This window comes from Carassius carassius, chromosome 16 (assembly GCF_963082965.1).
Source record: "Carassius carassius chromosome 16, fCarCar2.1, whole genome shotgun sequence".
Lineage (NCBI taxonomy): Eukaryota > Metazoa > Chordata > Actinopteri > Cypriniformes > Cyprinidae > Carassius > Carassius carassius.
Window position 1 is genome coordinate 31262912 of NC_081770.1, and position 26268 is coordinate 31289179.

A 26268-nucleotide genomic window follows, 5' to 3' on the forward strand; every position below is an offset into this window, starting at 1 on the left:
CTGCACAGGCAAACACCACTCACACTTTTTTCACTCTTACTTTAAATGTTCTAAATAATTGTAAAACTTTTTATGTATACCACTAGCCAGTGATTTTTATTTTTTATAATGTCTATTACTATTTTTTCCCAATGTTAAATAGACTTAATGTGTTTTGCCCTTCTATTTAAATAGAAATGCAGATAAATATATCTTTCAAAGTTAGACATTCATCATAGAACTCAAAATATATAATTATATTCCCTTTGAAATATTTGTTGCCACTCAAGTAAACATAAGAATCACATGTCATAGCCTAACATGACAGAGAAGCTACACCGCAGCACAATAGCAGTATTCATGTTTTTATTGGCATGCTCTATAGATAATAGTGCAATATTTAATATGGCAGGTCAAAGTTGCAGTGTCAAGAGGTTCACCACAAAAACTACTTTAGTTAACTGTAAAGCTCACAGCAACAACAACAACAAAAATTGTTGTTTTCAGCCTATAAATAAAATCCATCACAAAACTAAAACACCTAAACTACAGCATTAGAAAAGAAGTAACTCTGGGTCTTTACACTTATAGTTTACTTTATTTTTTATTTTTCTGTCCAGACCAAAAAAGAAAATAATAAATGTCCTAGTTTTTCTTAATCCCAAAGTATACTTAGTTTTTTTGTACGTATATTTTGAAATATATATATATATATATTTCATTCCTACAACTTTTTTATGAATTCCTACGACTTATTAATTTGTGGCCCCTGTCTATGTTTCATTAATTTGCTCCCTAGAAAACCTATGATTTAACCAAAATGAGAGAACAAATTAAGTCATAGGCACGAATTCTTAATGCAATGCCACAAAATCTTTCATTCCCCCTGCATATTTACCACAGCAAGAGATGCAAAACACTTATTAAAAGTGCATGACAATAAAATAAATCTTCGAAATTAGAGGGTGAGGCGGTGAAGATTTGGGAAAGGAAACAATAAAAAATGTGTGACCAACCTGCAAAAGAGAGCACAAAGTAATTGATGATTAATCAATTATTTGATTATTAATTTAAACGATGATCGATCATGGAAATAGTAGAAAATTGACATCCCTAGTTGCAACACAGTGGAATCAGGAGACAGTTCTGACACCTGTACTGAACTATTACGGACAAAATTGCAGCTATAGCGAGAAAAAAAAGTACGCTTGATCATTCTGTCATATTGAGGGTAAAATCTTGTGACTTCACATCCTGTTTTTGGTTTGTTTATGTCTTAGGTCTGTGCTGCATTTGTATTTAATATATAGTTGCTAAAGATTATTTTAACACACTGACAGGCAATTTTATCATAGTGTTGTGGATTGTCATCGGACATTACTGTCGTTGCTAAGGTTTCTTAGTTTGCGTTCACACTTTGCAGGTTTGGTTTGATTAACATGAACGAATGAATGATTGCTCTGATGAAGTGTGATTGCTACAACCTGGACTACGGCACACACCGCACAATTTTACATCACTTTACTTCCTGTTTGTGGTTCGTTTGGATGTCTTTGGTCCATGCTGTGTTCATATTTCAAACAAAGCCCACAAGAGTTTGTTGGATAGCGGACCAAGGCCACAACTTGATTAATCCACTAAAGCCCTAGCCACCATATAAGAATGGCCTGGAAACCACCCATACTACCTGATACATAATAGTAAAAACTTCTCTAAACAACTTAACCAACTAGAGACAACACCCTGGCAACACCATAGCAACAACTTGTAATTACCCACAACACCTGAACAACCTTACAGCTATACAGTAGATTCTAGCTTCCTTATAGGCTACCCTCTAGTAATCACCCGGACACAATAGAAACTGTACAACAACATGCTGGAAACCACTCAGAACCATGCCCTGGCAACATCATGGCAAATGCCAACAGCAAATTACCCACAACATCATAGCAAGATGTTAGAAACCTCTCAGAACACCATAGAAACTGCATAAGAATGGACTGGCAACTGTCCAAAACAGCAGGGGAACTGTCTAGCCCACTACACATTAGAAACTTCATAGAAGTAGACTAGAAAAGTCTCAGAATGCCTCAGTAACACAGTGTGTGTGTGTTTTATTATTAATATTATTAATTTGTAATGCATTTGCATTTAGAGTACATATATATAGATATATATATTGTGTGTGTCAGATTGTACTATGGTATATTTGAGGATTTTAGCTGGCAGCCTGTAACAATAATAATACTTAAAGGATAAAACAAAACAGTGACACTATGTCTGTAAAATTTCCGCTCCTCGTAAGCGTCCTGTAATTGTACCTTAGGAGCGCAGCTGAAGACATAACACACTCAAGTTACATCACACATGTCCCCTTTAACTCTTTTATAGTGATGAGTTTCAGGTTGTAACTGTGAGCGAGCAGTTAGATGTTGGACATGTTCAGTAACTCAGTGCCAAATTAGGCCGTGACGCAAGCCTGTCAACGACAAAATCACATAGTAAATGTATTTCTGGGAAACATTAATATCGCAGCCGCTTCTAATTAAACCTGCTCCTGAACAGACCCCCCATGAGATCATCCCTTAGTAGACAACAACATCTAGAGAGGATAGACAGAAAGCTTGTTCCTGCCATTGTCATTTGCTGCACAAATGTTAGTGTTGAAACACTTCTGCCACCTAAATAGTTATAAGACACTCACCAATATATGAGTGCAGCTGCAGGAGGCAACCTGTATTCATGCTGAAGTTCCTCAGACAGGGAATGTTTTGAGTATTTGAGAGGTAATGGTGCTATCTAGTGTTCAATTTGTGTTATTGACCACATGCATCCGGTTTTTATTCTTAATCCTGCTACAGATTTGGACTGAAAGCTAAAATAGGACTTCATTAGCAATATTTACATTCTTAAAGAATATTGAAATAACATAATATTTACATTTTGTAAAATAAAAAAAAAGAAGACAGTGTGTCTCAGAAACATTGCCTCTGTAGTACAAAATATGGGTATTTAGCCTACCTCTAAAGCCGAATATTAAATTAAATGCAACCATAATTGACTGACCCCCTTGTGAAAAGTGTGCACTTTTAGAACAGATGTCAAAATAATAATTTTCAAAAAACACTTTTTCCTACTTATATTCATTTTCAAAAGTGCACTTTGCAAACATGTCAAATTAAGTTTAGCTTTAAAGTACATATTTTCAACCATTAATTTAAAATAATGCTTTGTTGGGCTTTAACAACTTTTATTCTGATGTGTGTGTGTAATTCAGGGCATTTTTTCAGTAGTGCAGTGGTGTATAAAGCACAGCTCACATAGAAGTGACTTTCACGTAAAGTCTTTGTTAATGGTCAGAGCAGTGAATTCACATTACAAACTTTAAAATGATCAAACTCCAGTTGAGAAATAATAAATGTGACGACACTGTCAAACACATGTAGCCTACTTGATTAAACTGAAGTTTTACTGTGGAGTGTCTTTTTGATATTGGATTTAAAGTTAACATATTTTAAATGTACTAAATTGCAGCTTAATCATTACAAATGTGAAATTAAAAATATATTTAAATACATTAAATATTAGTTTCAATAACAGTAATATATTTTAGTTTCCCTTCTGAAAATTAACCATGGTTTTACTACAAAAACAAACAAACAAAAAAAAAAATATTACAAAACCAAAACATGGTTACTTGTGATTACCACAATTTAACCATGGGTTTCCTAGTTTAACCGTGGTATTTGTAGTAAAAATTTAGTTATACAAATGATAGACAATAAAATAAATAAATAAATTAAAAAAACCTTGGCTACTACACTTTTATTATTAGTATAATAAACCATGGTTCATTTTTGTAAGGGTCACTATAAACAATTTTCAGTTGCTTTAACCGCATTTCACAAAAAATAGTAATTATGTAATTATGAAATGTAGATATACTTTTTACAAGTATGGTAGAACCATCACTTCTTCCACGAAAGACTGCTTTAGAAGTATTGTCCTGATTTATCTTAATTTCTCACCATATCCAATAGCTCAGAAAAAATCTTGATGGTGTAACAGAAACTATGGACTCTATTTTCTAGCATTTCACAAAACAGCCACCGGGTGCCATTAAAACTCCCCTGAATTTTTTTTATTTTTCTGTCACAAATGTCTAGATTTCTCTGTCAATATTACTTCACAAAATACCATTTCCGTGGTAATGCAATGTCCAATTTCAAAATGTATTCCGCAGGATAAAAATATTTGATAGAGAAAAAGGACAAAAAAAAGTGCCAAGCGTCCCACAAGTGACATAGTGAAGGTTAAGATTTTTAGTATGCATTAATTAGGAAAACCGGAAAACACTTCCCATAACACTCGATGTACTTGCTACATCATTAGAAGAATGGCATCTACGCTAATATTAGTCTGTTTCTCTCTTGTTTCGAGGTCACCGTGGCCACCAGATCCAGTCTGTGTCCAGATCAGAGGGTCACTGCAGTCACCCGGATCCAGTACGTATCCAGACCAGATGGTGGATCAGCACCTAGAAAGGACCTCTACATCCCTTAAAGACAGCGGAGACCAGGACAACTAGAGCCCCAGATACAGATCCCCTTTAAAGACCTTGTTTTAGAGGACCACCAGGACAAGACCACAGGAAACAGATGATTCTTCTGCACAATCTGACTTTGCTGCAGCCTGGAATTGAACTACTGGTTTCGTCTGGTCAGAGGAGAACTGACCCCCCAACTGAACCTGGTTTCTCCCAAGGTTTTTTCTCCATTCTGTCACCGATGGAGTTTCGGTTCCTTGCCGCTGTCGCCTCTGGCTTCACTTCATTTACAGCGATATCGTTGACTTGATTGCAAATAATTGCACAGATACTATTTACACTGAACTGAGCTAGATGATGACATTGTTGAATTCAATGATGAACTGCCTTTAATTGAAAAATTTGTATTTACTATTGTCATTTTGCATTGACACACTATTTTACTATTTGATTCTGTAAAGCTGTTTTGACACAGTCTGTTTTGTTAAAAGCTCTTTATAAATGAATATGATTTGACTCAACTACTTACTGTAGGTCCTCTTAAGTGGTCCTTCAACAAAGCACTCTAGGGTTCAACTAATTGCATTTAATATAACAAATTCATTTAACTGCAGTTAACGTTCAGTTTGCACTTAAGTATATTCTTTTAACCGTAACTCCAGTTCTGATTTAAAAAATCTACTAAAGAGAGCTCTACTGTAGATATATCAGCAGTAGGTCTGGTTTTCATATCTCTTCCTCAGGCACTGACTGTCCTCAGCCTAGGCAGGTATGGACAAGATAGCGGCATTTATCTGCTGAAAGGAAAACTGTTCAATCTGTCATCTTAATTACCTTTCACATCCCTTGAAAGCTCTGATTGCTCCATTATATTAGCCTACCATTGGATCCCTGTGCCACTGATCCCAAAAACCTGTAGTGTTATACTGATAGTAATTACCTTAAGGAGTTTAAAAGAATCACCCTTCTGTATTCAAGAGAATCTGTTTGACAGATGTTTACAGCTTTCATATGCCCCACAGAACTAAAAGAGATGGAATGAGACAAGATGTTGTTAATTCTAAAGGTGCTATCAGGACAAGTGTCTAACAGGTTGATTTGATGAGGTAATTCTTATCTGGTTATGAAAGGTACCACTAACTGAATTGCGTAGACTGCAAATCTACAGAAAGTATTTTACAAAGGGATCGAAATCGCAAATTAATTAAGATCTAGTGATGCAAGCACACTCTCATGAGGTAAGAAGGTGGCCTAAAATATCAACTTGCCAAAGAATACACTATCCTTTATGTAAAAAACAAAACAAAAAGAAAACAACAAAAAAAGTTCAGCTTATGCTAACAATGCTTTCAAAACATTAATATGCATATGGATGTGTGCATATTATTAAAATAATAGATAAAAGTCTTGCTTTGCAACCAAATGTATTGTAACTAAACGTCATGTAGTGCAACTTTCCACTTTTATGAATTAATCACAATGTTTGTTAAAATAGTAATGATCACTTTCACAAACCTAAAAAATTTAAAATAATAAATATTCAAATTTTGTCAGACTCTGTCTTGTGATCATATTTGGTTTTTCCATTCTTGTCCTTAGTTATACCAGTTCCAGGCATTCCCCGTGTAGTTAATTTGTTCTCAGGTGTGTTCTATTAATGTCTGTGTATTTAGTGAATTCTGCTCCGTGTTTCCGGTCTGCGTTTAAATGTCTTAAACATCTTCTGTAAGTTCATGTGTTTTCCACATCTTAAAATTAAAATTCCATGTTTGAAGAAATCTCCATCACCTCCTGCATCTCCTTTCTCCCCGTTTAGCATGACAGAACTGTGGATCAAGACGATGATGGCTGAGGACTAGCTGTGGGCTTTACTGCAGGATGGACGGAGGTTGGAGTGGTATGTGGAGGATTTCCTTGAGCTAGTTAACCAGCTGAGCTGGGCCGACGCACTTCTTGGTACGTCCTTTCTGCTGGGACTAGATCAGGAGATGATCCGCTGCAATCTTCCTTTCTCTGATTTACCCCTGATCGAGCTGATTAATCTCCTACTATTTTTGAATGGTTCTAACTTAAAAGTTGATGAAGTTAAGGAACAAGCCTTGTCGTTCAGCCCCCTCAGAAGCACGCCACATTTGCCTGCTCACCTCACGAAAGGAACCCCCACATACCACACCAATTGTTCAAACCACCTGCTCAACCCCAAATACCCCCGAATCCTCCGAAGCTTTACCCTCACACTCAGCCAAGACAGCCCACCCACTGTCCAGGCCCACCGCTCGTTCATATGGCAAGCCAAATTGGACATTAATGTACAGTGCCCATTCCTCAAAAGCGCCTTCCAGAGCCCGCTCCTCATAAGCGCCTTTCAGAGCGCCCTCTAGTGCCTGCTCTTCGTAAGCGCTTTCCAGAGCGCCCTCAAGTGTCGGCTCCAGCCAAAGAGCTTGCTCCAGTGTTGCCCCAGGCTCCAGAGTTTGCTCCAGTGTTGGCCCAGGCCCCAGAGTTTGCTCCAGTGTTGGCCTTTTCCCCCCTATCCAAAAGAGGAAACTAGAGGTGAGGAGAAGGGTGTTAGCCTAGGAGTTCGCTCCAGTGTCTGCCCAGCACCAGAGCATAGCTCAGGATGGGCTCCTGTTTCCGAGTCAATCCCAGGATGGGCTCCTGTTCCCGAGTCAATCCCAGGATGGGCTCCTGTTCCCGAGTCAAACCCAGGATGAGCTCCTGATCCAGAGTCAAGCCCAGGGAGGGCTCCTGATCCAGAGTTAAGGCCAGGGAGGGGTCATGATCCCCTGTTAAGCCCAGGGAGGGATCATAGAGACCAAAGTGGGGGCTGGGGCCGAGGCCTTGGAGGCTGCTCCGAATGGCCTCCCGATTCCCCAGATCCAGCATGACCGCCCAAGTCTCCAGATCTGTCATGGCACCCCGAATTGGTATGGCCCACTGTCCCTTGTCTGTCCTTCCTGGATGTGGGCATTGTGTCAGGCTCTGTTTTTTTTACCATATTTGTTTTTCCTGTTTCTGTCCTTTGTTCAGTTCCAAATGTTCCCCATGTAGTTAATTTGATCCCAGTTGTGTTCTATCGGTGTCTGTGTATTTATAGTGAGTTCTGTTTATAGTGAGTATATATTGGTTCTGCAAGTTGTGTGATGGAGCCTCCATGGTCCAGATTTGTTGGTCTAGCACAACCCATTAATGGTCAACTGGATTGAGATCTGGGGGAATTTGAAGGCCAAGGCAACACCCTTAACTCTTTGGCATGTTCCTCAAACCATTTCTTAGTAAACTTTGCAGTGAGGTGGGGTATATTATCCTGCTGAAAGAGGGCAATACTATCAGGAAACACTATTGCACTGGAGAAGTGTATGTGGTCTGCAACAGTTTTTAGGTAGGTGGTATCAAAGTAACATCCCCTGAAAGACTTCCCAAGCAAAGTTTCTCAGCAGAATATTGGCCAGAGCATAACACTGCCTCTGTTTACCCACCTTCTTCCCATTGTCATCCTGCTGCCATTTCTTCCCCAGGTAAAGGAGGCACACTCATCTACCATCCACCTGATTTTAAAAGACAATGGAATTCATCGGTCTAGGCAACCTTCATCCAATCTTCCTTCTTACATGGTCTTGTTCTGATGCTCATGTGTCAATAGTAGGTGCTTTCAGGGTCATCATTGACCTATCTTTGGCTGTGCAGCCTCATACAGCGAACTGCAATTCACTCTTACCACTTTTCCACTGTGGCTGGTGCCATTGCTCAGCCACTGACAGGAAGCAGAACCCTCTATGTCTATGACATGTGACTGGAATCACTTGTTATCTCTGGTGGAAGAAGAGTGTTGGTCTCTTCTGCCAGCCACTGCTGAACTGACATATTTAATTGTTGTTAATTTTTTTAATTTACCTGAACTTCAACATCTTTTAAAAAGTGTGCCTTTGAAACTGTAGTCTGTAATGGACACTCCACCTACTGATGTCATAATTTCCCTTTTTTGAACCAGCAGGTTTTCGGGGCCGGTTCGGAAACAGGAGTGGAAAAGTGCAGCCCGGTTCCCAACTTGGCCATGGCTTTGGTTCCGACATCAACCCCTTGGGGAAAAGCGGTATCTTTGTTCTGGCATTATCTGTCATAACTCATATTACGTTTTCAGTCTGAGCTACAGTAGCCTAATATATCCAAACTCTTGATAGTTGCCATTGTAATGTTATAATCAATGTTATTCACTTGTCAGTGTTGTAAATGTTGTGGCTGAACATAATATTCCCTAAACAGTGAATATTTGCATCACTAGTCTCTCCAAAAGGAACAAACAAAAATAATTCAAAGAAGTTTCTACAACACCCTGCTAGCTGTCTGTCAAAACACATAAATCTTTAGGGTAACATTGCTTTCTTCAATACACTTGATGTGCTTCTTAAGCACACTGGGTGCAGGGGTACATACCTGTTAGCACTTTAAAGTCACAGCAGTCTTCCTGATATTTCTGAGGACCGGAATGTCATTTACCTGTTTTCAAAGACTTAATCCTTGAGCATTAACTGTACATTTCCTCTATCTTTTAACAGAGTATTAGGATGTTCCACAGCAAGACCAACCTATAAACCCTATGCTAACCAAAGAACACACTGATATTGTGGGCCTAGCGTTCTGCACGCTATCTCATTAGGGAAAAAGCCAAAGTTGCATTTTTCGTGGGTACAACCTGAAATGAAGAATGCCATTGTTTTCATCTTTAACTACTGTTCAAATATGATTTAAATGGAATCTCAACTCACAAGGTTAAAAGGGAATCACTAAAGGCTTGACATTTGCTTGCACTATAGGCTCATTGTTTGATTATTAATCAACTGTGGCAAGACACATTAACTGTACTCTATCATAAATATAAAGTCATTAAACATAAGAAGGATATCTTAACAAAAAGGTTCCAGATAAAGAATCAGTTTCCGGTTTTATTTTGGACTCAAAGAGAGATCCTTAGCATGTTTCCTGGGTTTAGATTCAGATACTTGTACTTGTTCACATAAAGTTTCAGGTTTTATTTTGCCAAATAGGTTTGGGAACAGAATGAGTGAGATGGAAATTTGCAGATTAACACAAACCTTCCAGGATTCACAAAAATGTTCTTAAGAAAGAAGTTTGTGTCTCAGGATAAATTCCAAGAAGTTTGTAAAAATGTTCTCAAATGCAATTCTTCTTTTTCTACAAGATGTAAAATATTTATATAAAAACTATTTTTTTTAAGAAGAAAATAGCAAGTTTTGGTGTTGTCTGGTAGTTCTTGCTGAAGACTGATTGATCAATTCAAATGAAAAACCACAAAGGCGCTTGTAACAAACTTCATAGATCGGGAAGAAGGAGGCGGGAAGCGGCGGACATTTAAACATAACTTTAATAACAAAATAAACACAAAACTCGCTCATTATCATTCACTCCACCGGCCTCCGTTCCCATAGCTCTCGGCCATGCCCCAATCGCCACATACCCCCATCGCCCATTGCACTCCAGGGGGTACTCACAAGACTGTGATCTACCCCTGAGGGCCCCATCATGGCAGCCGCAGCTCCTGGGGGTATCGACAGATGAGGTGAGAGAAAATGTGATGGAAGGATGAGGAGGGACTGAGATGAGAGAGTCGAGAGAAGAAAAAAATTTAAAATTCTTGGTCCAGTTCCCGGACACACTGCCACTTGGTCCTTAACCAGCTGAGGCTCTCACTCGCGGTGCCATGTGATGGTACTGGACATCTTTGGTGGACGGCCTGATGCTCCTCCGCCTGCTGGTGGACAGCGATGGCTCCTCCAGTTGAGGGCAACCGGCAGCTCCTCCCCCTTTCACTGCTCCTCCCCAAACATCAAGTCAAAGTCAAGTCCAGTCTGCTTTATTGTCAATTCTTCCACATGTACAGTACATACATACAGAGAATCGAAATTGCGTTACTCTCAGACCCCTGGTGCACACAGATAACATTAACATTAAAGCCTAACAATCTAGATCAAATATACAACTATACAATAAAGGAATGTAAAAAAAGACAATAAAGTTAAATAAAGCAGCGCAAAGCAAATGGCAGATAGAGTGCAAATAAATGAAGTGAACAACAGTGCAGATAAAAGGTTTTTTAGTGCAAAAACAAAAGCTTAAGTCTGATTAAAGTGACAGGGCTCAAGAGCAGTTATTTTATTTAACTGACTGATGAGGTAGTGGAATGATGTCAGTTCCATGGAGAATGAGGTAGTGAGCAGACCAATGCTGCACAAAGTGACTTGTGCATGTCATCGTATATTAGTGTGTGTGTGTGTGGGGGGGGGGGGGGGGGGGTCATAGTTCATTGGTGCCTGGAGCAGAAGAGGGGAGGGGGGCAAGTTCGGGGGTGAGTTCAGCTTCCTGACAGCCTGGTGGATGAAGCTGTCCTTCAGTCTGCTGGTCCTGGCCAGGAGACTCCGCAGTCTCCTCCCTGATGGCAGCAGACTAAAGAAGCTGTGTGACGGGTCAGTGGGATCACCTGTGATGCAGAGGGCTTTGTGGGTGAGATGGGTTCCGTAAATGTCCTTTAGGGAGGGGAGAGAGACACCAATGATCTTCTCAGCTGCTCTCACTATGCGTTGCAGAGTCTTTCGGCAGGACAGGCTGCAGGCACCATACCACACAGTGATGCAGCTCGACAGGATGCTCTCGATGGTGCCTCTGTAGAAGGTGTGCATGATGGGGGGCGGAGCTCTGGCTCTCCTCAGTTTGCGGAGGAAGTAGTGACGCTGTTGTGATTTGGTGGACAACAGCAGTCTCCAGCATCCTGGTGAATGGTGCAGACTCCTCTGCTTCCTCTCAGACAGCAGCCACCCATCCTCCGTCCAGGAGCATAGCAGTGAGCCCTCCATCCCACCTCTTCTTCCATCATTCCTTCACCACCGCCTCAGGCAGCCACTGGCGGTCTCCACTTCTTCCTGCTGCCCAGACTCCTCTGCACCACGATCCTCCTTAGCAGCTTGTCTCTTCCAACAACATTCATAGATTAGGTAAAAGGAGGCAGGGACCGGAGAACATTTCAACATAACTTTAATAACAAAATAGACACAAAACTGAAAACAGTGCAACAGCCACTCACAGACGACTGCCGCGCACAACCAGGAACAAAACCACATCAATTGTCCAGACCTGGTCCTCTGTCATCTAACACTGTCTAATACTTCTTTTTTTATTCTTCTGGAGCTCCTCCATGGGACTCCAGACCAGTGAGTGGCCCAGGTGCTGCTCATTATTTTTCACTCCACCGGCCTCGCTCTGCTGCCTACAGATTCTGTAAAATAGAGTGATCTGTTGTATTCATTTGAACTTCATAATTTTGTACTCTTTATAAATGTTGGGCAGCATTCTGCACAAATGAAAATTTTAATCTTAGAATACTTGAAAAATTAAGAAAAGCAAGAATGAAGGCCCAGTCCTAAAGATGAACCTCAGTGGGGCGTAGGCAGAGGAATGAGATTGTATGAACTCTTACAAATTTGCCATCAATTTGCCAAATTGTAAATTGGTTTCAAATTTCACACGAGAGTGTGTTGGACATGATGCTTTTACTGCCACTGAAGTTTAGCATCCTGATGAATATTTAAACAATTATGTCACTTTAACTGCATTTGCTGTCATATTCCTGACATGACAATACAATTGTGGTCTCTTTTTGTGACTTTCAACGAGACACAACTGTGCCTACTATTCTTTTGAAGACTGTGCCAAGTTCCCCACCCACAAAGCCAAAGCATGATCTAACCAACATGAAATGTTCATGTGACACCCCTGAAGAAGAAATAAACAGATTTGAGGAAAATTAAAGGAATGTTACACGATGGTGAGTTTGTACTTGAAAGGCTTTTGATTCTGTATCTTTGGATTTCATTTGTAGATGAGCATTCGAGTTGCTTGAAGTTGATATTTTGTACCTCAAGAGATTTCTCAAGCAATGTATCCTTAAATTGCTAGGAGGATAAAAGACAAGAAATAAATGGGACAGTTGTTGTTATACAGTAAGAGTGCATATAATTCTATCTTTAAAGAATTTTATAAGATATTATTTAGTTTATTTTGAGTTTTGATTGCAGGTTTTTGTATTTTGGTACACCTATGCATATTTTGATATCTCTTCTGGAATTTTAGAGATATTCGTTGGGTCCTTTTACTCAGAAGAAACATCTGATAAGCAGCAAACACATACTCTTTCTTTATTTAATCTCATTGTGGAGTTTCCAAACACGTTTTTCTCCAGTGTGCCAGAAGATGGCAGACATGACTTTATGTGGGGGCCCAATGGAAAAAACATTTAACAGTGTGGCAGGATATGCTGTGTTGCCTTGCGTAAAGCTGTTTTTGTTTGGCAAATGACTTTTAAAGAATGGTGCCTATAAACAGGATGGAGATGATACACAAGACATCAAAAAACACACAGGCGAACATGGTGTAATTTCCCTGGCTAGGAGCAGCTAGTCATCTAATGGCTGTCCATTTCAAAGAGGGATTTTTTGGGTTACTTAATTGTAATTGTCATTTGTCATTCGTCAGTCTAATGGTCTTAACAGGCCCCGAGACCTAGTTTAGTCTATTTTGTGACATGAACTATGCATCATGCAACTTTCACAAGTCATGGAAATGGAATTTGAAAGTTAAATAACAACTGCATTCACTTATCAAACCACTTAACAGACTTTTTTTTAATATGAAAAGTCATACTTTATTTATAGAACATACTGTATTATGTAAAATGACATTGCTGAGTGAAAGTCTGTTTGATATTATACTGTAAGAGCTAAAGCTCAAAAGGCTTTGCACCATATGGCTTGTGGTACAACAGTCAGGATTATTACAGCATTAAGATTCAACTGAATGCAGTTTTGTTTCTTGATGGACTTTTCTCCCGTCATATAACGTCTCAGTCCACTGGCTGAGCTAATATCTTCATGGATTAAAGCCTTAAGGAGTAAATGGCAAGGAATATGCTCTGCTGAAGGATTTGAACTGCATAACCATTATTCTCACTCTGTTGCTTTTATAACTCTGGCGATGTGCAGAATGATCACAATATAGCTCTATTGCACAATAACTGTGCAAGACAAGATTTAAGCATTTTCTCAAAAAAATCAGAACGCATTTCTGTGCAAAACTCACTGTCGTGATCTGAGGGTGATTTGGGTCGTTGCTAAGGTGATCTGAGTGGTTGCTAGGGTGTTTTGGTTAATTGTCAGGGCTACGCAGCTGCTAAGATGTTCTGAGTGGTTGCTAGGATGTTGCTAAGAGTTTATGAGGTATTGCCATCACATTGTTGCATTGTAGTACTGTTGCTAGGGCCATGGCATTACACGGCTCCTCTGTTGCTTAGGTGTTCTCAGTGATTTATAGCACACTGCAAAGATGTTTCTAGGGATTTCTGAAGTATTGCCATCACATTGCTTCTGCTAGGGTGAGGGCATCACTGCCACGACATCTCTGTTGTTAAGGTGATCTATAGCACATTTGTGACGATCGTGCACTAGGAAAACACGAGGAGAGGAAGAGATCCAATTGCAGGTATACTTTAATAACAAAAAAGGTAATCCAACAAAAAACAGTCCAAGGCGACAAACAAAACAAAAGAGGGAACCGGATGGAACGGACAGGGAACTTGGAGGACGAGAAGGCAAGGGTAAGTCTCGGGAGACGCGAACATTAGTACACGAAGGGTAAGGACTCCATACAAACAACAGGGAAGGACAGGTATTTATAAGGAGACTAATGACAAGAGATTGCCTGCACCTGTGCGATTAACTGGAGTGCAATTACTGTGAAGACAGGACCAGACTAGAGAAATTATAGTGCCTATGGTGAAGTGCCTAAGGAGAAGTGAGCTCACTAGTGGACACCCAGGAAAACATAGACTGACAGCGTGACATTACCCCCTCCCCTACGGAGCAGCTGCCAGATGCTCCACCTGAAACCCAGGGAAACCCAACAGATAAAGAAGCTAGGAGGGAGGTGGAGCGGCGGAGGACTAGGGGGAGGGATGGAGGGCCAGAAAACATAGTACACAGAGACAGGAGAACCAGGTAGAATGGGAAAACAGAGACAACACACCCAGGTAGAATGGGGAGACAGAGACAAGACAACCAGGTAAAATGGAAAGACAGAGACAAGAGAAGTGTAACACAAAACAAGGAGTCCAGGAGGGTGGTGGACAGGCGGAGGATCAGGGGGAGGGACGGAGGGCCAGGTCCAAAGTAGGAAACAGACAGAAAAACAAAAGAAAACAAAAACACAAAAACATAGGTCCATGAAGGACATCACGTGATGCCCACCCGGGCGGAGCAGAGGACCACCACAACCATGTGGTCAAGGCAGAAGCCCCCCAGGGCGGAGCAGAAGACCACCACATCCTTATGGTCGAGGCCGGAGTCCCCCAGGGCAGAGCAGAAGACCACCACGTCCTTGTAGTCGATGCCGGAGTCCCCCAGGGCGGGGCAGAAGACCACCACATCCTTGTGGTCGAGGCCGGAGTCCCCCAGGGCGGAGCAGAAGACCACCACGTCCTTGTGGTCGATGCCGGAGTCCCCAAGGGCGGAACAGAAGACCACCACGTCCTTGTGGCCAGACCAACGGGAGGACGAAACTCTGGTAATCCTATGGTGTTTCTACTGGATTCCAGAAGATCGGTGCTGACTTGACTCACAAAGATTATTGGTGACTTGCATACGTTCATGAAGATCCCCGGTGACTTGACTCAGTCCTTGAAGATCCCCGGTGACTTGACTCAGTCCTCGAAGATCACCGGTGACTTGACTCAGTCCTTGAAGATCACCAGTGACCTGACTCTGTCCTTGAAGATCACCAGTGACTTGACTTGACTCTGAAAGGTCAGCGGTAACTAGCCTTGTCTATGGAAAGTCCATGGTAGCTAATCCTGAATCTGGAAGGTCAAAGGTGACTAACCCTGACTCAGGAAGGTCAATGGTGACTAACCCTGTCTCTGGAGGGTCCACGAGCACCTGACTCGACTCTGAAGGGTCAACCGGAACCTGACTAGACTCTGGAAGGTTAACAGGAATCTGACTTGATTCTGGGGAATCAACTGGAACGTGACTCGACTCTGGAGGGTCAACAGGAACTAGCCCTGACTCTGGAAGGTCAACGGTGACTAACCCTGACTCTGGAAGGTCGATGGTGACTAACCCTGACTCTGGAAGGTCGACGTTGACTAACCCTGACTCTGGAGGGTCCATAAACACCTGACTCGACTCTGGAGGGTCAACCGGAAACTGACTCAACTCTGGAAAGTCAGCGGGCACCTGACTCAACTCTGAAAGGTCAACAGGAATCTGACTCAACTCAGAAAAACCCACTGTTACTGCCTTCCTCTGCAGTGGCCCCGGGATGGCGGCCATCTTGTGCAGTGATGCTGGCTCCGCAGACGTGACGTGAACAGTCCTGGGAATCTCTAGGATTTTTGACAGCCTGGAGAAATAATAATCCAAGAATGTCTCTGCTGCCATCTTGGGCGTTGACGCTGAACTGGCGGCCATCTTGCACTGTGGCGCTGGACTGGCGGCCATTTTGTGCTTTGGCGCTGAGCTGTCGGCCATCTTGCACTTTGGCGCTGGACTGACGGCCATCTTGTGCGTTGGCGCTGAGCTGTCGGCCATCCTGCACTGTGGCGCTGGACTGGTGGCCACTTTGTGCTTTGGCGCTGTGCTGGTGGCCATCTTGTGCGTTGGCGCTGAGCTGTCGGCCATCCTACACTGTGGTGCTGGACTGGTGGCCACTTTGTGCTTTGGCGCTGTGCTGGCGGCCATCTTGCCTCGTGGTGCTGGCTCTCTGGTCATAGTGGGGAAATGGCGGCTCCCAACCGAACCCCGGGTCAACGGGAGCCCACAGTGGAGATCGCTGCCAGACCTCCTCTCGACTGCTTGCTCCGGAGCGACCTCCCCTGGTCCCACGGAACACAACTTGGCGAGTGCCCTCAAAACCATTTCTCTCCCGCTTGATGGCTGGGGAGGAAACTGTAGCAGACATACCGCTGGATCTCTGTGATGGAGTCCTTCTGTGACGATTGTGCACTAGGAAAACACGAGGAGAGGGAGAGAACCAATTGCAGGTATACTTTAATAACAAAAAGGGTAATCCAACAAAAAACAGTCCAAGGCGACAAACAAAACAAAAGAGGGAACCGGATGGAACGGACAGGGAACTCGGAGGACGAGAAGGCAAGGTTATGTCTCGGGAGATGAGAACATTAGTACACGAAGGGTAAGGACTCCATACAAACAACAGGGAAGAACAGGTATTTATAAGGAGACTAATGACAAGAGATTGCCTGCACCTGTGCGATTAACTGGAGTGCAATTACTGTGAAGACAGGACCAGACTAGAGGAATTATAGTGCCTATGATGAAGTGCCTAAGGAGAAGTGAGCTCACTAGTGGACACCCAGGAAAACAGAGACTGACAGCGTGACAACCTTGCAGTATTATAGATGAGGTGTATTGGGTGGTTGCTATGCAATTTCTTGGGGTACTGGTGTTTGTTAGGATGTTGCTAGGGTGCTCTGGGTGATTTGTAGTCGATTGGTTGTGGTTGTTAGGACATTATATTGAATTTTTTTTTTTTTTTTGGTTACCAGGTTGTTAACATGTATGTCATTGCGAAATTGTCCAGAGTAATTGTTAGCCCACTGCAATACATTTTATAAGGTGTTCTGGTTATTAGGGTGTTGCTAGTCGGTTTCTGGTGGGCGCTTGTGGTTGTTAAGATGTTGTTAGGGTGTTTTGGTTGTTTTTCAGGTTGCTAGGGAAGTCGTGGCCTAATGGTTAGAGAGTCGGACTCACAGTCGAAGGGTTGTGAGTTTGAGTCTTGGGCCGGCAGGAATTGTAGGTGGGGGAAGTGCATGTACAGTGCTCTCTCCACCTTCAATACCACGACTGAGGTGCCCTTGAGCAAGGCATCGAACCCCCAACTGCTCCCCGGATGCCGGAGCATAAATGGCTGCCCACTGCTCCGGGTGTGTGTTCACAGTGTGTTTGTGTTCACTGCTCTGTGTGTGTGCACTTCGGATGGGTTAAATGCAGAGCACAAATTCTGAGTATGGGTCACCATACTTGGCTGAATGTCACGTCACTCTCACTTTCACTTTTCACTTTCACACTTGCTTGTGGTTGTTAGGGAACTGCATTGCAGTTGCTAGGGTGCTGTAAATTTTTGCTCGGTTGTTATTATGTAGCTGCTAAGGTGTCATGAGTAGTTGTTAGCACATTGCTATTTCTTAACACATTTCAATACTGTTGCCAAGGAGATCTGTGTTGTTATTAGGGTGTTGCTATGCAATTTCAATGGTTATTGGTAGTTAATAATATGTTGCTAGAGTGCTCAGCATGTTGCTATGTGGTTGCTTTGTTGTGATTGTTAGGGCATTGCAGTGCAATTGTTAGGGTGATCTTTGTGGTTACCAGGGTGTTACTATGTGGTTGCTAAGTTTCTTAAGTAATTATTAGCACTTTTTTCAATAATGTTGCTAAGGTGTTCTTGGGTGCTTGTTAGAGCATTGCAGTGCAGTTTCTGGAGGCTGCTGGTGGTTGTTAAGATGTTTTTAGGGTGTTTTGGGGGATTTTCAGCACTTAGTTTATAGCACATCACTATGTGGTTGCTTATTTGTGGTTGTGAGGGTACTGCAGTGCAGTTTTAGGATGTAGTTGGTGGTAACCAGGGTGTTACTAAATGTGAGCACATACTACAGTATTGTTGCTAAGGTGTTCTGGGTGATTGTTGAAGCATAGCGATACATTTTCTGGAGGCTACTGGTGGTTGTTAAAATGTTGCTTTAATGCTTTTTATTGTGCGATTATTGCGATTTTTGGGGGCTTTGACATGCTCCTGGGTGTCTGCTTGATTTTGTTTGCTAATTGTGTTGTAATGGGAGGTGTTGTCACTGGTTGCCAGATTGGGTTTTACAGTGCTGAGGCGTAAATTGTTATAATTACTCCCATTCTTATTGAAATGACTGCATTTCATGCATGAAAATTTGCCCATCAATGCTAAAGGTGTTATACATAACTTTTTTTTACCATTGAATCTTAAAAAATACCACAATATTTGTGCAGCTGTTTAGGAAACATGCTAAGTTCATATACTTTGTTTCTCCAATAAACAATGCTACAACTAGTCATTCTACTTTGAAATGTGCGTTTATTGTACATGCTCAATTTCTAATCACCTCCTGGGAGACTTAAAACGAGTCGGAGAAGTGTGGTCTGCTTTATCAAGCTCTGCCAGACAGCTACCTTTAATAAATACCACTCCTAAATGCTTTGGATTCTGTGTGTCTTAATTTTCAGGAAACAGACAAAGCCTGTTTCAAACCAAATAAATACGTGGTCATATCTCAGCAAAGTACCAGCCTCATTATTACTGCAGGTAAGTGAGTTTTATTCCAGAAACAAATTATAATCTCCTTTAATAACAAAAAAATATGTCAGATTCAACCACATACTCCCTGAAAATAGAATATTACCTCTTCAATGCTGGCCCCTTGAGGGAATTTTGCACACTTTTTCCTGTTTTTACATTCTCATGCGGTTTATAATTTCAAGTGAATGAGCTCTCAACCCATTTGGGTCGTGCATAGTGTATTGTCATTTTTCATTCAGAACTTCAAACGCTTTTATTTAAGACCAGTAAGGAACATAGATACAGACATGGAGGTAACCAGAGATGTTTTCACAGTAGTTACCTTTCGGTTTGCTGTACTAAACTTGATCACCCGAGTTCTTCTTGAGAAAACAAGTGGGCAGTGTTAAGTGCTGAGGGTTGTACTCGCTTCAGAAACACACAAACACAGTTTGTAATTTAGTTTGGCTGTAGAGAAACATACACTATATTGGAACATATATACACAACAAAGAGTCATTTAAGTCTGCTATAAAATATCTACAATTATTTACTGACCCGCACATCATTCCAAAATTGTACACTGCATAAAAGATTTTTCAAAGTTGTAAATAAAGTAAAAAAAAAGATTATTGGATAACAATTTACAAGAAAATACTATTTCAGTATTTAAGAATTTTATGATTAATTTAATGTGGCACTTGGCATTTTTTATTATTATTATTATTATTATTTGTAAAATTTACTAGCAGTTTCTTTACACTCATTTTTTAAATGTATGCTGTTATTAATTTTTGTTTTAACATTGGGCAGCATTAGCATGGGTAGCATTAATAGTTTGATGGCTGCTAAAAAAATTATTCTGACTTTAATCAAAATACAAAGTCAGTCTATTTTGCCCCCTTTTTTGTTGTTGTTAGCGATGATACTTAAAAAAGAAATACATGTAAAACACAAGTTTTGAAGTTGATATCAAGAAAATACTATCTCAGTATTTCTATATTTTATGATTAATTCAATCTGTTACTTGCAGTTTCTTCATAATTATTATTAAAATTTACTAGCAGTTTCTTAGTTAAGGTTATATGAGAGTAAATCGTATGCTCATTTTATAAAGTGCATGGGGTTATTTTTTCTGTGGAACACAAAAACAGAATTTAAAAAAAAATGTACACATATATTTTCCGTATGACAGCAGTTCATAGTAAATAAATAAATAAAAAAATTAATTATATTAAGAATATATATATATATTCTTTACGCTTTTGCATATTTAATCTTTAATATTTAATCAAATTATAACAGGATTATTAATTTTGGGTTAATTGATTTTCTTTGTAGAGACAGATTTTCAATTCCAACAAGTTCCGAAATGTTGTATAACTTCAAGTCTCTAGAGGGCTGAATTTTTGCTCATCATTCAAGACGGATATGGCTGTACATGTTCCAGGATGAGCAAACAATTTGAGGTTGGTAAATGTGATTATGGTTACACAGTGTGCCCGTGGATGAACAGATGTGCAGGTTACAGCAGGTCACGCATGTACACTTACACAGGACGCCTCTGGAGAAGGTGTGACATGCCGCTTGGCAGCTCGATCACGGAGCCACTTAGTCTCTGATCTTCATCGTGATAGATGAGATTAGGTGAACCACACAAAGACTTACTGTTTAAGTCAGATGTGTCGTCATAGTTGGATGCACATTTAAGAACTATTTTGGTTGGTTTGTATGCCATAGGTAAAATGGTGTAATTCATATCACACCTTATATGTAATACACTGACGATGCAAAGGTGTTCTTTTGTCTTAAAGTCACAAAAGGGGTTTGCATGACCACTCATTGTTACTATTCAACTTGTCTTCCAGAAAAGTAGTCAACTAGTCAATAAGTGAATGTTTACCTAAATGACACAGAAAGGTAATGCGGGACATAGGCAGAAGTATAGTACCGAACTCCATCTCCATATCTGCGTAATGCATAAAGTAGTGGATGCACTAAGCCCTTATTCTCTTTTGCTGCTTCCACTTTTTTTTCAGCACACATAAAAAAATCCAACTGTTAAAGTGTGATTTATTATGCTCTTTTTGTTTAGCACTAGCACATCCTGATGACGTTTTCTTCTTCTATAGTAATGTGCATCGTATTGTGTGAGTCAACAGGTGTCATCATCGTACAGTCTGCACATACGTCATAGCCAGGTTTATTAGATCCACATTGCACAGTGTGATATGCAGTGACCTTATAGGATTGCTAAAATTGTGCAGCATGTTTTGGGATTTAGAAAGATATGGGAACTAATTGTTATTTTGTGGACACAATTTAAAAAAAAAATCCTGCATGTCATGTCTAAGGCTCTATAGAAATGACTGGATTTTGCTTTTGTAAATTTGCAGAACAATGCTAAATGTGACCGCACCAATGACAGGTTTAGCATGATGTGCTATCAGTAACTAGCATGCTAAAGATTTGTGTCTATAAATTCACTCTCCGATATCAGTGAAGTACTGGTATATACACAGTACTGAAGTAAACTGGTACGACAAATGTACCAAAAACACATCAAAGGTTGTTTGGGGATCTGTTGTTGATGAAAATGTGCACAGAATTATGGGTAAGTCATCTTTAACAGCTGGCATCATCAAGGAGACTGTTGTTCTAGAAACGCTTTTAATCTGAACCCAGCGAACAATTATTATTATTTTTTTTTTGAAAGAACATTCTCCAAATGTTCAGTGTCTTGATGTTAGAGGAACGTTTTAAAAGGTATGATATTCCTCAAACATTCTTTCATCTTAGTTTTTATTTAAAATTCAGCATCCAAGGAACGTTAATTTGTAACATTCCAAGAACATAAAAATATTCAGCTTGCCTAATGTTAGTAGAATGTTATTTAAAGGTTATTGTGATGTTCCTGAAACATTCTTTCAATCATTCAAACACCTGCTCGGATCAAACACTTAAAGAAAGAGAAAAAAGAACACAAACTACAACTTTCTTCAGCCACAACCTTAGATGAACTGAAGATAAAAGACATTAAATCTTTTAAGATCTGTTTAAACAACTCCACAAACAGCATTACCAGCTACACTCACAGTATTACTAACCAGATTTACTTTAAGTTCTTATTGAGAATTAACAGAGGTTCAGATGTTGATGTTCTATTGAAAATGTTTTGTTTGAGGTCACCATTATGGAGATCAATGTTTGCTTTTGTTGTGCTCTTGGCCCTTGACTCTTATTGAGTCTTGCAGGTGTTTTCTGCGTTAATAAAGCAGACCAGCTTGTCTGTTTTAATAACAGACCAATGACTGCATCAAAGTAGTTTAATTAACAGCTTTTTTCTGTACTTGCTGATTTAACAAAATAAAATGTTTTTGAGAAAAATAAAACTCAACTTTTGTGAAAATAAATGATTTGTAACAGTATTCAGTGCTTCAGATGCTTAGTGTTTTATCTCTGTGTGCAAAGAACACTGTCATTCTTAACTTTTTAGCATGTTCTGTGTCAGTTATATACTCACAGACATCAACATTTGGCATATGAAACACAATAATGGTGGCATACTTTATGTCCCAGTTATATATTTGATTGTCACCATTGTTGAGGTTTGTATAATGAGTGCTGATATTTAAGTGTGTTTATTTTATATAACTTTTTGGACAAACTTACATAAATCACTGAAGTGTTACTATATATATATATATATATATATATATATATATATATATATATATATGTTCACCAAAATGACTCATTCATATTCGTTCACCGATTCGTTCAGTGACGAAAAAGTCTTGTGTGTTATGTTTTAAGTCAATGAACGTATTCACTAAACTGATTTGGCTTTAACGTAATTTGTGCATATTCTACCTATTACATAAATAATGAGTTGTTCAAATGATCAAAGCACAAGGATTTCTTGCATTTTAATTGTTTAGTCAGACATTTATATTCATAAATCTTGGATTATAACGTGGAGTTATGTTCTGTATGCTAAATATGAATATATAAAATAGTATAGAATCGCATCTGCTTTCTGCTGATTACTGATCGAGACTGACATGTTAAATGGATCACGAATGAGAAGATCTTTTCGATCTCATTCAGACTCATTCAGTGAAGTGCGTATTCGTTCACTACATTCAACAAATCACATGGTCTGTCACATCTCATACTTAAAGGCTATTGGCTCGAGGTTGAATAATTCTTTCACAGGATGAAACAGTTAACAGAGCTAGCCAGTTCACCGAGCTGCACATGCGCTGCTAATAGTGCCACGCCGCTGTGGAGGGAGGTATTACAGTGAACGAGAAATATGAGTCAATGGATTAAGGGAACTAGAACGATTTGTTCACCTAAAAGATTCTTTCAATAAGAACGATTTGTTCATGAATGTAACATATATATATATCACAGACATCAACATTCGGCATATGAAACACAACAATGGTGGCATACTTTATGTCCCAAATGTTGATGTCTATGAAGGACCACTTTATCTTCCAATTTTTTTCTGAGGACCACCTAACAGAATCCCACTCTAACACGCCCCCAAAAACCAACAAAATAGGAAGGATAAGCTAAATTTAAGTTTAATATGCAACTGTCCAATATCACTGAAATTACTGGGATTTTACACATTACGTTTGCCATAACTTCTGCAGCAGGCTTAACTAGAGTCTCTCCAATTGAATGGGGTTTTCCCATTTTTTGCAATGAGTAGAGACACTCTGTATGATGCCTCAGTAGCCTTTGCATTTTCACCCGGCATAAAAAACTGTGAGGTGTTTTTACTCATGTGTCGCTCAAGCTCATCACGTTTTCTCTCAAAAAATGACACTGGTTTATCTGTACAATCTTTGTGCTTAGACTCAAAGTGACGCTTGAGTTTCGATGGTTTCATTGCTTCATTAGCCAATATTTCATAACACAAAACACAGTGAGGTCTAGGATCCTCAAGATCCCCAGTCCAGAAAAATCCAAACTTGATGTACTCATGGTGATATTTTCGCTTTACTTTCTCACATGGTTTTCCACGGTGAGTTTATTATTTCCTTCTCACATTTTAATTCCCAAAGTACGAAACAACAGAAGAGACAATTGCTAAACTACTTTAATGCAGTCTTTCATCTGTTATTAAAACAGACATGTTGATCTGCTTTATTAATACAATGCAATTGCTGTAAAAGAAACAACTCATAAACAACAACAACAAAAATCAAGGGCCAAGAGCCCAACTATATCAAACACTGATCTCCATGATAGTGACCTCAAACTAAATATTTTCAATAAGAGCACAAACATCTCAATCTCTTTCTCAATAAGAACCTCTGAAGAAGTGTGACAGAAATAAAGTGAATCTGGTTAGTAATGCTGTAAGTGTATCTGGGAATGCTGTTTGTGGAGTTGTTTAAACAGATCTTGAAAGATTTAATGTTTTTTATCTTCAGTTCATCTAAGGCTGTAGTTTGTGTTCTTATTTCTCTTTCTTTCAGTGTTTGTTCCGAGCAGGTGTTTGAATGATTGAAAGAATGTTTCAGGAACATCATACTTATCTTTAAATAACTTTCTACTAACACTGGATATTTTTATGTTCTTGGAATGTTACAAATGCAGGGCTGCTAAATCCCATAGACCCCTGCTACCAGGTGCTTGTTTCTTCAAATGCTGTTTTAAATCAGAGTGCAAAAATTAATCAAACAAACCAAAAATGGCCTTCATTACAATGATATGTACCCTATAATTTAATGAAAATCATCACCTAGCTGATCGTATATTGTTGTTATAAACATTTTGATTTATATTTAAAAACAATACTGAGCAAGATTGTAAAACACAAATACACATACATTGCTCCTGAAATACATTTTGGTCTATTTCATACATTTAATTTTCATATTTTGAAATACATTTTGGTATATGAAAGGTAAGAAGAAACACAACACAAGTCCAACTCCAGTGAAGTACGTAATTTACTGGTGGTGTGTAGATCCAAAATAGCTCAAAGACAACAACAACAACAACAACAACAACAACAACAAAAAAGATCTGCACATGAACAATAGGCCAGCATGCTCATATGCATTTATTATTCAGAGGCCACAAATAAAATGCAAAAGTACAAAGTGTGCAAAAGTGCAAACATTAAAATTAAATGCTAAAATTAGGAAATGTAGTCTCACAAGTTTGAATGCAATACAAGTATCAAGATATAGCTACAGAGAGTAAACTAATCAAAATGTTATTTGCACTAGAGTATCTTTTGTGTCATTATGTGGTCTTTTTATTCTTGGTATAATAAAATTTTTGGCAGAGAACCCCCCAGAGAAGTTAATTACTCAGCAGTTATCTTACAAGCTCTAATTGTCATTAGCAAGTCTCTTCATGCTAAAGCTCTATAAACTAACAATGGAAACTTGCTGCTACTCCATGATTTACATTTACATTTATTCATTTAGCAGACGCTTTTATCCAAAGCGACTTACAGATGAGGACAGTGGAAGCAATCGAAAACAACAAAAAGAGCAATGATATATAAGTGCTATAACAACTCTCAGTTAGGTTAACACAGTACACCTAGCATGGGATTTTAAATAATATAATATAAAGAAAACAGATAGAATAAAAAAAGAATAGAGCAAGCTAGTGTTAGAGGTCTTTACACATACACACACACACACACATACAATTGCATAATTAATGAAAAGAAAATAGAATATAAAAAGATTAGAAAGGTAGTTAGATTTTTTTAAAGAATAGAATTAGAATAGTGAGTGTTAAAGTTAGAGGGTTAAATAAAGAAGGAAGAGATGTGTTTTAAGCCGATTCTTGAAGATGGCTAAGGACTCAGCTGCTCGGATTGAGTTGGGGAGGTCATTCCACCAGGAGGGAACATTTAATTTAAAAGTCCGTAAAAGTGACTTTGTGCTTCTTTGGGATGGCACAATCAAGCGACGTTCACTTGCAGAACGCAAGCTTCTAGAGGGCACATAAGTCTGAAGTAACAAATTTAGGTAAATGGGTGCAGAGCCAGTGGTAGTTTTGTAGGCAAACATCAATGCCTTGAATTTTATTTTTATTTTTTTATTTCAGACTTGATCTTGTCTTCTGATAATAGAATAAATAAAAAATAAAATAATATTTTAACCACCAGCTTGTTTAAAACTTTTTGTGGCACCGAGTTACATTTTCTGATGAAATTCTGCATGGCGGGCTTTGTGAATGACTTTTGTAGCTGTAATAGTTGATGGATAGTAGGGTTGAGATCACATACAGTAAATGGAAGTAACCTTTTTTACTCAGTATAAAAAATAAAAATAAACGGTTGGAGAACTTTTGAGTACGTAAGCTGC